We start from the raw sequence: 15,547 nt of genomic DNA on the forward strand, positions 1-15,547 counted from the left end.
AATCTTTCTTTTCTTCTCCTTGCTTTGGGATTAGTTTTGCATTCTATTTCTAGTTCCCCCAGGTCTTTGATTTTAGATCTTTCTTCTTTTTTAATGTAAGCATTTAGGGCTCTAAATTTTTCTCTCAGCACTACCTTCACTGCATCCCATAAATTCTGATTCATGGTTGTCTTTGAATATTTTAAACTCTCCCTCATTTTTGCAGGACAATTTTGCTAGATAAAGGCTTTTTGGCTGGCAGCTTTTCTCTTTCAGTACCTTCAATATATTATACCACTGCCTTCTCATCTTCATGGTTTCTGATGAGAAATTTGCACTTAGTCTTATTAAGGATCCTTGTATGTGACAAATCACTTTTCTCTTGCAGCTTTCAGAATTCTTTCTTTATGTTTGGCATTTGACATTATGATTAGTATATGCCTTGAAGTAGGTCTATTAGGATTTAATCTATTTGAAGTATGTTGCCCTTCTTGGGCATGTGTATTTATATTTTCCATAAGAGTTAGGAAGTTCTGGGGCAAATTTCTGCAAATATTCTTTCTGCCCACTTTCCCTTCTCTTCTCCTTCTGCAACACCCATGATGTGTATGTTTGTGTGCTTTGTTCTGTCACTCAAGTCCCTAAGATATAGCTCATTTTTTCTATTCTTTTCTCTACGTGTTCTTCTGACTATATGGTTTTAATTGTCCTGTCTTCTAGTACACTAATTCATTCTTCTGCCTGTTCAAATCTGCAGTTGTATGCCTCTAGTATATTTTCAATTTCTACTATTGTGCCTTTCATCCCAATAATTTCTGTTATGTTTCTTTTTATACTTTCAAACTTTTCTTTATGTTCATTTACTGTCTCCTTAAAATCCTTTAGCTCTTTATGCATATTTTCCTTTATCTTCTTAAATTGATTTAGGAGATTTACTTGGACTTCTTTCATTAGTTGTTCCAAATTCTGGGTCTCCTCTGAAGTGTTTTTTTCCTCTGAAGTTTTAATTTGTTCCCTTGACTGAGTCATATCTTCATGTTTCTTAGCATGGCTTGTAATTTTTTGCTGGTGTCTGGGCATCTAATTATCTTGATGAGTTAACTCTGAAGGTCAGTTTCTCCCTCTTGTCTAGGGTTTTATTGTTGATTGGCTTTGTATTAGACTCTTCTTTGATTCTTGGTCCAACTTATTCTAGACCTTTAGAATAACCCAAGTATAACTGATCAGATTTTCTCAGCTCTTCTTCATCTGACTCCTCACCTTTTAAGAGTGTGGTTTTTTTGGAATTGTTTCACCTCCAAGAGAAAGCTTCCTTTCCTTCATTCCTTCTCTAGGAATCCTGATCTTTTCTGTTTGTTCTTGTGCAGAATTTACTTCCCAGATCCTAAGATTTGTTTAAATTTTCTCCCTCACCCAGTGCCTACTTTTCCTTACATTTCTCAGTTCTGAGACTCTCCTCTCTTACAGCAGTTCTGTAAAGCCTCCTACACACATACACTTTTTCTCTATGAGTCATTTTTGTCTCTGATTTCTTACCTATTAGGGTATCCTGCCTCAAGGAGCCAGATGGGGTCAATGCAGAAAGTTGAGTCACTCCAGGAAAGCCCATTTTGCATTAGGTGGTCCAGCTGACAGTTACTGGATTGAGTTAGTTCACCATTATCAGAGTGTCTCTCTCTCCCCCTCCTCCAACCCCCTGGGGGCCCTTTTATATGCAGCACTCCTCAATAGCTGTGCTCCACCTGTGGCCTTGGGTCCCTCTGCCTGGATATGTGTGGAGCTCTAACTCCCGGCTGGGAGAGGCTTTATAGTCTGTGTCCCCAGTGGGAGGGGGGAGGGAATCTGGGCCACTGAGCAACTCTGAGCAACTCCCAATCTGCAACAGGACTGAGTGAGAGGAAAGGAAAAAGACTGGCAGGTCTGGGATGGAAGTTTCCTACCGGATATTTTTCTTTTTCTTCAATTCAGCATTAATTGAATCCCTCTCCAGTCTCTACCATATTCCAGTTTTAAGCAAGTGGGATGTATCCTTTTACTTCACTGAATTTCTGGGGAGATTTTTTTAGGTGATGTCTTACATCTTCATGTTGATCAAGTGGTTGTTACTTAAAAGTTACTTGCAATGTGGATTCTGATACCATATCAATTAATTTTCCCCATTTTTTACATTAAAATCCACTGGTCTATTCTCCACTTTAAATGTTTCTTTCTTCCATGCATGATTTGGTAATGTTATTCCTTGATCATCTTGAAAATATCACTACATGAGGTTATTCAGATCTTCCAAATGTTGACAGATTTCATTACACAATACTAAAAAATCACATTCATTAGTATCACCACTCATCTAATTAGAAAATTCTTTTAGTACTGGGAAGCTGTCAAGCTCACAGTGACAGACACAAGTTCTCCAAAATTCTAATTCTTGCTTGAACAAGCAAGTTTTATCTTTAGCAACAAATACTGCCAGGTTTTTCCTTGATATGATAGGCTCATGTCATTCATTCTGAGAAATCTCCTGCTGAACACCCAAATTTGAATAACCATAGTGTATCTGTCAGTTTTTCTTTCAAGTAAAAACTGTGTTCTATTAAAAAAAAAAAAAAAAAAGATGGTGGGGTGGTGGGGAGAGTTTGACTTGCAACTGAAATAATTGCAAAAGTGCTTTTCCTCAAGACAACCATTGTATTTTTGCACTTCAGTGTGCAGCAACAGTGGACTTCCCCTTTTGCCACACAGAATATTAAAAAGATAGGTATCCAAAAATCAAGATTTAATAAAATTAGTAATTTTTACTGCTTCATCAATAACTCATTAAGTTAAACTGGCTTTTCTTTTTGCTGAAGTGTGCGATGGTGAAAAAGACAGTGAGTGCTAGGATATTTTGGTTCCACTGCCATGTTTTGTGCCAATGTTCCCACAGTTACAGCTGCCATCGCTTTTGTACCATCAATGCAAAATCAGTGAGAAGAGTGGCAGAGAAAAAGGAAAATATTGTCTTAATATTGTTATTATAAAGTTTGGATCTTGAGAACTCTCTAAAAAACTGTCAGGAGTACCCATGGGTCTGTGGAACACACTTCGGGAACTACTGATCTGAAGGAATATTCACCTGAAGATGACCAGCATATTTTACACAGATCAGAGGAGATCCTAATTTAGACTGACTATAGCAGTCATGGTTAGCCCAATCATGTTCAAGGAATCAATTATTTAGAATATATAGCTCTAATATTTATCACTGAGATGAAGATAATACTTATCTATGTCAGAATTCTTCTCAAAAATAAAATACCAAAACTACTTAGTCCTGTTTCTCCATTCTCACAAAAATTCAAACAGTCCTCTAAGAGTCTAAGAGCTTCTCCTAATAAATTCAACGTTGCTATTGTCTAAGAGCCAACTGAAAATATCTGCACAGCCAGAGACTACCATCCAGATTTCACTATTAAACAGAGTTGCAACATGTAGGCAATTGTAGAGTATAATCATTTATCCTCCTTCCAGAAGTAGAGTAGAAGTTACTCCATTTCTAGGAAAATTAGCATATGGATTTTCTCCAAGACACTCATAGCAAGCTCCTGCCTCCTCCACCCAACCATTCTTCCAAAAATAATAGCTGACTTTCTAAAATAGGCAGTCCCCAAGAGAGGCCCAAGGAACATTCCTGGAGGCGACCCCGGGCCTGTAGCTCCACCCATCTTGCTCCTGGCCAGCCTCTGTGTTCTTGCTTAGGGAGCAAGACAAAGGAGCCCAAGTGGAGTTTGATGTCAAGGAGGAAAAGATCAGAGGGAAAACTAGAATATGAATTCAGCCAGATCATGGCTAGGGGAGGAGGAGATGACAACTGGGGAGCAAGGACTGAGACAGAACGAAGAATTAAGAGGAAACATCAAATATGGGGTAGAGCTGTCACACATTATTGAACTCTCTACAAAAGCTTTTCCCATCAGTAGTTCATATAATTCTGATGGCAAAGACTGCACATGTGATTAATTGCTAATGTAGGCAAAGAGACTGTCCAGGGCAGGATTTCTCAACCTCAGCACTACTGATATTTTGGGCCACGTAACTGTTGTGGGAAGCCGTCCTGTGCATTGCAGGATGTTTAGCAGCATTCCTGGCCCTCACCCACTAGATGCCTGTAGCATGTGCAACCAAAATTGTCTCCAACCCTAACTGTCTCCAGGCAATGCCACATGTCCGCAACAGGGAGGAAGGGGCACGACTGCCCCTGGTTGAAACCCACTCGTCTAGATGGATTATTATTTCAGCATATAAAACTCGCTACTCTTTCAAGGACAAACAGCAGATACAATTTTTTTTTTTAATGGAACTTCAAAACTCCAAGCCCAGGTTGACTTTCTGGGAATGGTTTCAAATTCCACCTACCATCTATAGTGATAATTTACTGGCTTCCATGGGGATTCTGCTGGTGATCTAGAGGACCAAATGTTTGTCTAGCTCGGAGCCCGTCATCCTAATGTCTACAATTGCTCTGCAATCAACTCTTCTTGTCTCAGTTTCGTCATTTCTCAAATGGGAGCAATAGAACCTCGCCTACCATTTCTACCAGGTTATAAAGTTACAAGGAAAGGTGAGGTGAAAGTGCTTTGAAAAGTTAAGAGAAAACATAACCACACATAATTAAGTCATTACGGTCCTTGCAAAAACAAAGAAACAAAAAACAGAAGAATATTAACAAATGATTTTAAAGTGTTTGATGCCCTTTTCTACTTTTAAGTACATGTTATTCGCCGTGCCAGTATGGGAGTGGCATTTGCTACTACCAGCACAGGGAACAAATATGATCTGATTCCATGAAAAATACTAGCGGTAACCACTGACTTCAGACATATGATTTATAGTTCATCTCTTAACAAATCCTAGCACGCACTCCTCTCTGCAGTCCCCGGAACTGTTGCTGAAGCTGCCGTTGTAAAGAACCAACCAACCAACCAAAATCTTTTTTAGAAATTCTGTGGATTTATTAGTGAAGAAAAGGAAGAAGTTATAAAAACCATAAACCGTTTAGGAGAGCTGAGTCCAAATGGCTTTGCGACGTAGGGAACTATATTGACTGAGTTAGCTTGAGAACTTGAGGGTTCAAAAGAAAGAGGTGAGAGGGCGGGGTGGATCAATGGGCGAAGTTCTCGCCTGCCATGCCAGTGACCGGGTTTGATTCCGGGTGCCTGCCTTGCAAAAAAAAACAGGTGAGAAAAAAGAACAGGAAGGGAGGTTGGAAGATTTTCCACAGTGCAAGAAGGAATGGTCGCTATCTTTCTGCCTCTGCTTCCTGCGCTAAAAGGCACATTTCATATCTATGAGCATTTCCTTAGGGTGTGTTCTTGGCTGTGAAGTTTCTACATGAAAGTGTACACATGTTTTTAAGGCTTTTATTTGATAATGAGTATTTTTTTGAGAAATTCCCTCTCTTTAATTATCGTGGTGTCATTTTGCTTTTCTACACTATTTCTGTACCACTTAGCACTTGAACACAAGCTGACTGATACTTGACATACATTCTAATTTTTGAAACTGTCTAAAGGAATGTTTGCATGATTTCCAAATTTGGAAAATGTCCTAAATATAATGATAATTAATTATAACCATTCTTTGTCTTCTTTTTCAAAGGATTACAATTTGTGCTTTATACATCTTTGAATGTGCCATTTTTATTTCAAGTAATCAAAATAGAAATTGTTAAAGTATTCTTTCTGCAAGTCCACCCACTGAAAACAACCTTCCTCAGTTGCTCTGCCTCATCATGCTTTTTATCTTATTCAATTGCCTCTTTTACTTTCCATCTCCCAATACAATTATTTATTTCTGCAATTTTATCAGGCAATTCTCTAAAAAGGCCAGGCTGGGTTTTACATATTTCAAAATAAATTATCAAGAAAAGTTTTAGCTATATATATTACACGACAACAACAAAAACAAGACAGTTCTAACTAGCCATATTTCTCACAGAAACCATTTTCATATAGAATTTATTGCTGTGTGTAAACTGAGATGACATTTATCTTTCCTGCTGAGATGACCTTTTAACTCAAGCTCATTATTTATTTCTCTCTCTAAATAATCAAATAACCAAGAATATTAATTTTATCATCCAATATGCATCTTGTCATATTTTACTACTTATCGATAGCTTAATAGACAATGTAAAATATTCAGAAGCATCCATTTGGTTGTGACTATTAGAAGAAAGAGTATCAAAAGTTTAACTCCCATGTGTTGTTCATGGGGTAGGAGTAGACAGAGAAAAAGGAACTTGGTGGCACATTTATACACTTAAGAGTATGGCTGATGACTACCTCAGTATCTTCTGGGAAGAATTCTGGGGACTGCAAGAGAAATGCTAATATATAGCAATGTATGAAGCTGTCTCACTATGTCAGTGTGCAAAATTTCAGGGATCTATCAAGTGCCATTTAAAAATAGTCTCCAGAGTTTCCATTCGTCTTCAGATTGCTCTCATCACCAGTGTCTGGGGACAGGTGCTGTTTCTATGTACCAAAATTATAATTTAATAGACTGATTCACAGATGTTGAAAATGGAAGAGGACTTTAGAGATGAAGCACAATCTTCTTCATTTAAAGGTGAAGAGAACCAATGAACTTTTCTAGCTCCTTCACTGGTAAGTGGCCAGGCCAGGACCTGGTCTCAGTCTATGAAGTGACATCTGGAGCAGCATCCACATCACCAGACTGCCCCAGGGCCACCTACCCCATTCACACCACAGAGTTAAACTAAGTGTAAGGTTACCCCAAAGCCACAGCGTATCCAAAAACTCAGCTCACATGCCTAATGCAATCAACGAAATTAGGTGGCATCTAAGGAAGCACAGTCCACCCTTGGCATAAGTTTTGGATCTTCTCTCTCAACTTTGGATCTTCTCTCAGCCACTCATATACTTGAAGGTGATGTGCTTCAATAGTTCATTTAGTTTACAGGATATTGTGGAAGTTGGCAGTGACTGTAAAGTTAGCTCATGGGTGAATGTCATAAAATAATGAAAAATGAAATATCAATGTAGAAATTATAGTTTTGTCATATTATTCTTAAGTGGAATAGTGTAGATTTAGAAATGTTATCCCAGTCCTTCTACATTATGGAGTACAGGAACCAGTAACAAAAATAGAAGAAATTTCCTATCACTAGATAATTTTTTATTGTGTCTGTAGAAGTCTTTGACCTGTTTTCTTTTTTTCTTTTCTTCAATAAATATTAAGAACCTTCCAAAAATACTTGCCAGGAATTGTGGCCATGCAAAAATGACGCAGAATTGGATGCTACTTACCAAAGATATACTGTCTAGTAGGGAAGAAGCTATTTGTAAACACAGAGTAAGAGTGATAAGTGCTTTAAAAGGGGTACATGTAAAGTGTTGTGGGAATTCAAAGGTGGAAGAAATTACTTCCAGTTGGGATGATGCAAAGATTCATGGAGAAGGTAAAATTTGGCACTGTGAAGAGAGAGGTAGAACTTAGACATTTGGAAAAGGGAATGGTGAGATAGGGAATTTTAGACTGAGAGAATGGCATAACACAGACGTAGAAAAACCCAGGGCAGGTATTGGGAAAAAGAGAGGTTGCATTCATTTGAGCACTAGGGATAAGGATCAGAAATGGGAAATAGAAAACAGGGTGAAAAAGATAATGGAGCCAGTAAACCTGTGAAGAGACCAAAAATTAGAACAGTCCAGGAAAAGGGCAGGGGGGTGCTTAGGTTAAGGTGATGGCTTGGAGGTGGACATGGGGAATTCAGAGGAGTTTGTGGGCATAAGAGATTCGGTAGAATTTAGCCGCTGATTGATCTATAAGGCAAAGACAAGGGAAGAGCCAAAGGTATTGCCAAGGCTTCAAACGTCAATGCCTGGAAAGATGACAGGAAAACCCAAACAAGTATCAGACTTCATAGAAGCAAAAAGTTATAGCAATGCTGGCAAGAAATTGGGTCTTGGTGGGTGTCTCATCAGGAAGGAACAAGTGGTGTCTTCCTCTACCTCCTGGGAAGGCAGACAGGCTACGTGTACTGGAGGACAAGGGTTCACTGCCCCAGAGGAAAGGTAAGAGATCTTTGTTTTTTCAAGTCTCACCTATCCTGAGTATGCTAGGTAACCTAGAAAGAGCCTGAGTATAAAAGCAAGGAGGGCAACTGAGCACAAAGTCCTGTGCAAAAGGGCAGAAAGCATTGAGCCTCCGATCATGGCTCACTGGGGACGTTGGCAGTGTTCCTGGATCTTCTGATCTTTCAACAAAAACTGAAAATCTTGACCTTTAAAATGAAATCTCTACATCTTAAACGTTGGCAGTTAATTCAGAGTGTTGAAAAACACTGCACTTATTGAACAAAATCTATAGGCAGGTCAGATCTGACCCTAGGCTACCAATTTTGTGACTTTGGGTGTCAGAACATGGAGCAATAAATTTGGACTCCACTACAGAGGGATGGTGCCTAGGATTGAAGGGACCAATAGCCCTGTTCCAATTTTCCTAAAATACGGTTAGTACAGAGGTTAAGAAAACACAGACTCCCAAACCAGACTACTTGAGTCCAAATCCTGGTCCCTTACCAGCCAGATGATACGGTACAAGCTACTCTCTGTATCATAGGTTTCTCTATTTAAAAATGGATAAATAACATGACCTATTTTGTAAAGTTATTGTGAGAAGATAAATTAGTATGTTTAAATTAGTATGCTTGAATAGTGCCTGGCACAGAGTAATTTTAATGGAAATGTTTGCATATTTTTGTTTAATAAAACATCATTTTTTGTTTAATCTCAAAGGGAAAGGGAGCGACCACTGCAAAATGACTGAGACTTGATTTCCAGTTGCCCTGGATAGGTAGAGATGCCGAACCACATTTAGTTTAACATAGAAAAATAAAGTGTCAAAAGTATCTAAGAGTGAATCCCTACTAACTGTCATGATTCTGTTGACATATTTCATGTCCATCATAATATTTCTCTCCACTTGCTATGTCAGACTTATAATATCCATATCCATCTTTAATTCCTTGATGTTATTTGTACCAAGAATAGATGGTGTCAGGGTATAAACCTCCCAGGCAACGTGGGTCAGAAGCCCTAGAATGAGCTGGGACTCAGCATCAAGGGATTGAGAAAACCTTCTCGACCAAAAGGGGGAAGAGAGAAATGGGACAAAATAAAGTGTCAATGGCTGAGAGATTTCAAACAGAGTTGAGAGGTCATCCTGGAGATTATTCTTATGCATTTTATAGATATCACCTTTTTAGTTAACGGTAATTGGAGAGGCTGGAGGGAACTGCCTGAAAATGTAGAGCTGTGTTCCGGTAGCCATGTTTCTTGAAGATGATTGTCTAATGATATAGCTTTCACAATGTGACTGTGTGATTGTGAAAACCTTGTGTCTGATGCTCCTTTTATCTATAGTATGGACAGATGAGTAAAACGTACGGATTAAAAATAAGTAAATAATAGGGGGAACAAATGTTAAAATAAATTTAGTAGATTGAAATACTAGTGATCAATGAAAGGGAGTAGTAAAGGGTATAGAAAAAAATAGGAGAAACAAAGGCTAAAATATATCGGGTAGATGGAAATACTAGCAGTCAATGAGAGAGAGGGGTAAGGGATATGGTATGAATGAGTTTTTTTTCTTTTTCTGAATTGGTGCCAATGGTCTAAGAAATGATCATGGTGATGAATATACAACTATGTGATCATATTGTGAGTTACTGATTATATACCAAGAATGGAATGATCATATGGTAAGAAAGTTCATGTTTGTATGTTATGTTTTCAAAAAATTTTTAAATTAATAAAAAATGCTGGCATATACCCCCAAAAAAGAATACATGGTGTCTCATTTCAAACATGGCTATGCTTTTTACTCCTTTTTGAAGAATTTTAGATGATGAGTCTCTGTTGAAAGCAAACTGAAGAAAGGGCAGGAAAAACTGAGTGGTTCAAAACCACCTTTCTACAAAGAAAAGTTCTTTATCTTCTTTTAAAATATAGTCTTTCCTGGTTTATTGGGCACCTCATCTATCTTTTATAAATATCCAATATACTAAAATGTTTTTGCATATTCACATGCACATAATGCACAGGAATAAACTGTGCTATTGATGCGATCCCTTTAGTCAGGCTTAATCGAAACTGATTTTAAAGAATTTACTTATACTATATAGAGAATGTGCAATCTTTTATCTTTTGAAAAGTTTCAGGTCTTAAAAAGAAAGAAAAAGGAAGTAACATTAGATTCCCCCCCCATATTCAGATCTCACAAACAGTCACACTTTCTCCACCTTCTTTTGGACTACTATATACAAGAAAATCAACCCAAATCTCACTCTTTGTCTAATTTAAATAGATTATTTGCAAAATAGCTTTATATGCACATAAATGCACAAATAACATTTTGAATATTAAACATTTCTGATTATAATATGATATGGCCTACTGCCAAAGCAAATGCAAGGTTCAAATAATGTTTCTCCTAATCAAGACCGCAAATTCAGTTTTATCAAATTTGGGGAAACGGAGGCCTCCTCACACTTGCATTCTGCTTTTTGTCTCATGCTGCCTTTAAATTTTACGGCCATTTTATTATCCCTAGTAGATGGGTACTTTACCTGTTAGAAGGCATAAGTTGAACTTCAATCTTTGACATAATCATTAAACTTAATTGTGCAATAATTTGTATCTATTAAGCACCTCTTATACTGTGGAGATTACGTCTCACTGGTTGTATCATTTTCTGGTAAGGAGCACAGAATCAGGTCGATAGAGCTGCGTGCTAGGTGCTTGTTAATATAGGAACCAAGACTTGTTCACTTGATGCCTTTGTCTCTCTTGGTTTCCGCTAAAAAATAAAAAGTAAATAATCACCTCAATTATTTTCTACAGACTCAGAAGTCACATCACACCTAGAACAGTAACAAAATTTTTCCAACTCTCCTGTATGCTTGAAATTATTTCAACATGAAAAGTTTTTAAAAATAATTAATGCCAGGGTAGGCCACAGTGGCTCAGCAGGCAGAGTTCTTGCCTGCCATGCCGGAGACCTAGGTTCAGTCTCTGGTGCCTGCCCATGCAACATCATCATCATCATCATCATCATCATCATAATAATTAATGGCAAATATATTTATCCTCATAAACAAGAACAGCCCAATCAGGAGCAGCCACCAAAACCAAACCACCACACTCCCAATTAGGTCCTTCAAATAGGCACCCAATCCCCACCTGGCTGCCCTGGCAAGCCCAGTGTCTCCCATCTAGTGACAGAATCTGTTTTGCTTTTTACCCCTGGCCGGGTGATGAGTCCATCCCCACAGCCCAGAATGGCCAGCAGTGCCCACAGGTCTCCCAGCCAAGCCCACTGGTTAGGACAACAGTCTTGACTATTGGCAGATGAAGCCAGCTGCTTTAATGCACAAATAGACTCTCTGATTGCATAAAAACTTCTTAAACTGGTACAAACTTTTTAGAAGACCAGTCTAGAACATGAGAGCTTTATCTGTCTATCCCCTTTGACGTAGTAATTCCACTTAAGATAATCCCAAATTTCAGCAAATCTCATTGAAGCAGTCAACAGTTTAGCAAATATATACTGTACTGAAACCTATATATCATGAACTGGGTTAGGTGTGGGAAATAATAAATTATTGCTTGCCCTTGGGAATTTTACTGTTGACTGGAAATTTTATATTTATCATATGGAGTGCCTACTATATGTCAGATACTCTAATAGGCCTTTTATAAGTGTTATCTCCTTTAATCATCATAGTCTATGCAGTTTAAGAACTATCACCTTCCCCCACCCCAACACATACACATATACACACACACAAAATGGTTTCAGTCACTTTCCCAAAGTCATATAGCTAGGAAATAGCAGTTCTGAGATGGAAACCCAGTCTACAGGTCTCAAAATTTTGTGTTCTATCTACACTGCTACACTGTTTGTTTCCTTGTTTATTTATTTAACATTTTTAAAATTATGAAATATATATAAAAAAGCAGTAAGTTTCAAAATACATTTTAAGAAGCAGTTATAGAACAGATTTCAAATTTTGGGATGGGTTTCACCATTTCAAAAATGGTGAGGATGGGAGGAAAAACAATGGAGACTAAGAGAAATATCAATACAATGACTCGGCAATTATACTCATTTGTTAAATCCTATCTTGTCTATTATAACTCCTCTTTTTCCTTTGATCCTTCTCCAAATCTTTAGGGATATCTGGGCTATGCCCATTCTAACTTTTTCATGATGCAAAGGGGTGTTGACAGTACGGGATAGGGGAATGGAACTAGTTGATGTTCTTGGAGAAGCTTCTCCTCAGGGTTTCAGGACTTATCTGGCCTAGTAGCCATTTGGAGGTTATAGGCTTCTGGAAAGTAATCTACTGGGTGAAACTTTTGTAGAATCTCAGATAGGGCCCTTGGTGTTCTTCAGGGTTAACAAAGAATGAGGTTGTTTGGTGTTTGACAAACCATGGCAATTAGCAATATCTAACTGAAGTTTGTATACAAGTAGCCTCCGGAATAGCCTCTCGACTCTATTTGAACTGTCTTAGCCACTGGCACCTCATTTTGTAACATTTCCTTTCCTCCATTTGAACAGGAAGGTGTTGTTGATCCTATGGTGCCAGGGCCAGGCTCATCCCTGGGAGTCATGTCCCACATTGTCAGGGAGACTTTCACCCCTCGATGTCACATCCTACGTAGTGGGGAAAGTAGTGATTTCCTTTCAGAGTTGGGTTTAGAGACAGAGAGAGGCCATATCTGAGCAACAAAAGAGGTTTCCTAAAAGTAACTCTTAGGCATAATTACAGTCAGTCTTATCTTCTCAGCTATAGAAATAAGTTTCATAAGAGCAAGCCTTAAGATCAAGGGCTTGGCTTATTAACTTGGAAGTCCCTAATGTTTGAGAGAATTTCGGGGGTTTCCCAAGTGGGAAAGCTTAATAGCTCCATATTTTTTTCTCAAGTCCCTCAAGGGACTGTGCCAATGCTTTTTTTTATGCATGGGCAGTGTGCTGGTTTGAAAGGGTATATGCCCCCTAAGAAAAGCCATGTTTTAATATAAATCTCATTTCTTAAAGGTAGAATAATCTCTATTCAATATTGTATATTTGAAACTGTAATGAGATCATCTCCCTGGTTGATGTGATTTAGTTAAGAATGGTCGTTAAACTGGATTACGGGATAACATGTCTCCACCCATTTGAGTGGGTTTTGATTAGTTTCTGAAGTCCTATAAAAGAGGAAACATTTTGGAGACTCAGAGAGATTCAGAGAGAGTGACACTATAAAGCAGAGAGTCCTTCAGCCAGTGATCTTTGGAGATGAAGAAGGAAGATGCCTCCCAGGGAGCTTCATGAAACAGGAAGCCAGGAGAGAAATCTAGCAGATGATACCGTGTTCGCCATGTGCCCTTCCAGCTGAGAGAGAAGCCCTGACTGTGTTCGCCACGTGCCTTCTCACTTGAGAGAGAAACCCTGAACTTCATCGGCCTTCTTGAACCAAGGTATCTTTCCCTAGATGCCTTTGATTGGACATTTCTTTAGACTTGTTTTAATCGGGACATTTTCTAGGCCTTAGAACTGTAAACTTGCAACTTATTAAATTCCCCTTGTTAAAAGCCATTCCGTTTCTGGTATATTGCATTCCAGCAGCTAGCAAACTAGAACAGGCAGGCACTGGGAATCAAACCCAGGTCTCTGACATGGCGAGAACTCTGCCACTGCACCACTATCGCCCACCCTGTGCCAATACTTTTTAATTATCTGCCCAACATACCCTGGGGTATATCTTTATATGAGGTTATACAGATTTACAAGCCCTGTTTCCCATTCTGGGTCCCATGTGTTTGGGTTGTTTAAATGAGCTATCCAGGCAGGTTGATTTTGTTGTGGCTACACCATTTATTTAAAACAACAATAACAACTTCAACAACCATTAAATAGAGGAATGAGTAAATAAATTAATGGAATAGGTTGGATATGCAATCATTGAAAGTGATGTCTATGACAGCTTATCACAACACCAAAAAATACCTACATATAAATATAACACATAAAAGTGGAATTTGTATTTATATATGCAGTATGATATAAACCATGCCCAAAATATATTAAAAGGAAATATAGAGAAATATGTATATATATGTATGTGTTTTAACATCTCTCACTTAAACAATGCAAAGTTAAAGGGAATTGTGAGAGGAAAGTTGTGCTTTCACATGTAATCCAGAAATAAACTATTCACCCAAGCCAGCAGAATTCACTTTTTAAAATGAGCCCTAGATCCTCTTTTCCCTAACAGCCAAATATTTTCCTTTCCACATCCTCTTCTCCTTCTCTCACCTAACCCTACTCCAATCTACACAGAAGAACATGAATGCATATTTCAGGATCCTGCCCGGACTCACTCTATCACTCGAATGCATTACTAAAGGCCTCAGTCCCCACCCAGCATTAGCCATATGAGACCCAAATATCACCTCTTGCACATTTGCTGGATCATAATAAACCAAACTTCTAGCTCCTTAAGGTTTACAAAATGTTTTCAAGGATGCTTCTTGTGAAATTTTCGCAACAAGCCATCGTTGTGGTCTCCTTTTGCCTTAGTTTCCTAGAGCTTTTGTAAGAAAGAACCACAAGCTGGGAGGTTTCAAACCACAGAATTTCATTGTCTTAAAGTTCTGGAGGCCAGAAGTCCGAGATCAGGTGTTGGCAGGGTCCTGCTTTCTCTGAATTCTGTAGGGAAGAACCTGTCCCGTGTCTTTCTCCTGGCTTCTGGTGGTGACTTGCTGGCAATCCGAGGCCTTCTCCACTCTGTCTCCTCTCACCTTATAAATCCGTCAGTCATATTGGATTAAGGTCCACCCTCCTCCAGTCTGACCTCATTTTAACTTGCCTAATTCCATCTTTCATGACTTTTTCTTTTTTATGTACATTCTCAGGAACCAGAATTAGAACTTACGCTCTTTTGGAGGGATCCGATTCAATCCGTAACTCCATTTGACCGAACATAAGGCCAGAGAAAATATGATCCCACGTTGAAGACTGCAGAGCTAATAGCTGGCAAAGCCAAGAAGATACGGGTTTGCTGACTTCCAGCCCCTTGTTTCTCAAACACATGGCATGGACAAAAGTATCACAGGTTCTCAAGAATGCACCTGTTTTATTATTTCCCGATTCATCTGCATTGAGAGCCCACAGATTCCTCCGGACAAGAGAGTAAAACTGGAATAAAAAGTTCAGGAATGTATCACTGTCCACACAGAGGTTTGTTTGTTGCTGTTGTGGTTTTTAAAGTAAAAATTTTTTGAAGTACAGCATGCTATTCAGATCATACGTTTACAGCTCAATGAATTTTCACAAAATGAATACCCCCACGTAACTGCTACCAAGATGAAGAAATAGGATATTGCCAGCTCCCCCAGAAGCCCCTTACGGGACCCCTTCTCAGCCACTACCTTCTCCACAAAGGTTTTCAGCACCCACATGACCAGCGCCATCAGCCTCACCTACCCTGGCTCTGCCTGGTAACCAATTCTAT

At 38.7% G+C, this 15,547-nt stretch overlaps 1 long non-coding RNA gene across 2 annotated transcripts in view; it reads left to right on the forward strand.

The window, feature by feature from the left end:
• LOC143660831 (uncharacterized) overlaps positions 1–15,254 on the forward strand; it is a 62,207-nt gene extending 46,953 nt beyond the window's left edge. For both annotated transcript variants that reach the window (XR_013164269.1, XR_013164268.1), the window contains exon 4: positions 14,949–15,254. This is a non-coding gene — a long non-coding RNA (uncharacterized LOC143660831). The remainder of the gene's footprint in view (positions 1–14,948) is intronic.
• The last annotated feature ends 293 nt before the right edge of the window (positions 15,255–15,547 follow it).

This window comes from Tamandua tetradactyla, chromosome 17 (assembly GCF_023851605.1).
Source record: "Tamandua tetradactyla isolate mTamTet1 chromosome 17, mTamTet1.pri, whole genome shotgun sequence".
Lineage (NCBI taxonomy): Eukaryota > Metazoa > Chordata > Mammalia > Pilosa > Myrmecophagidae > Tamandua > Tamandua tetradactyla.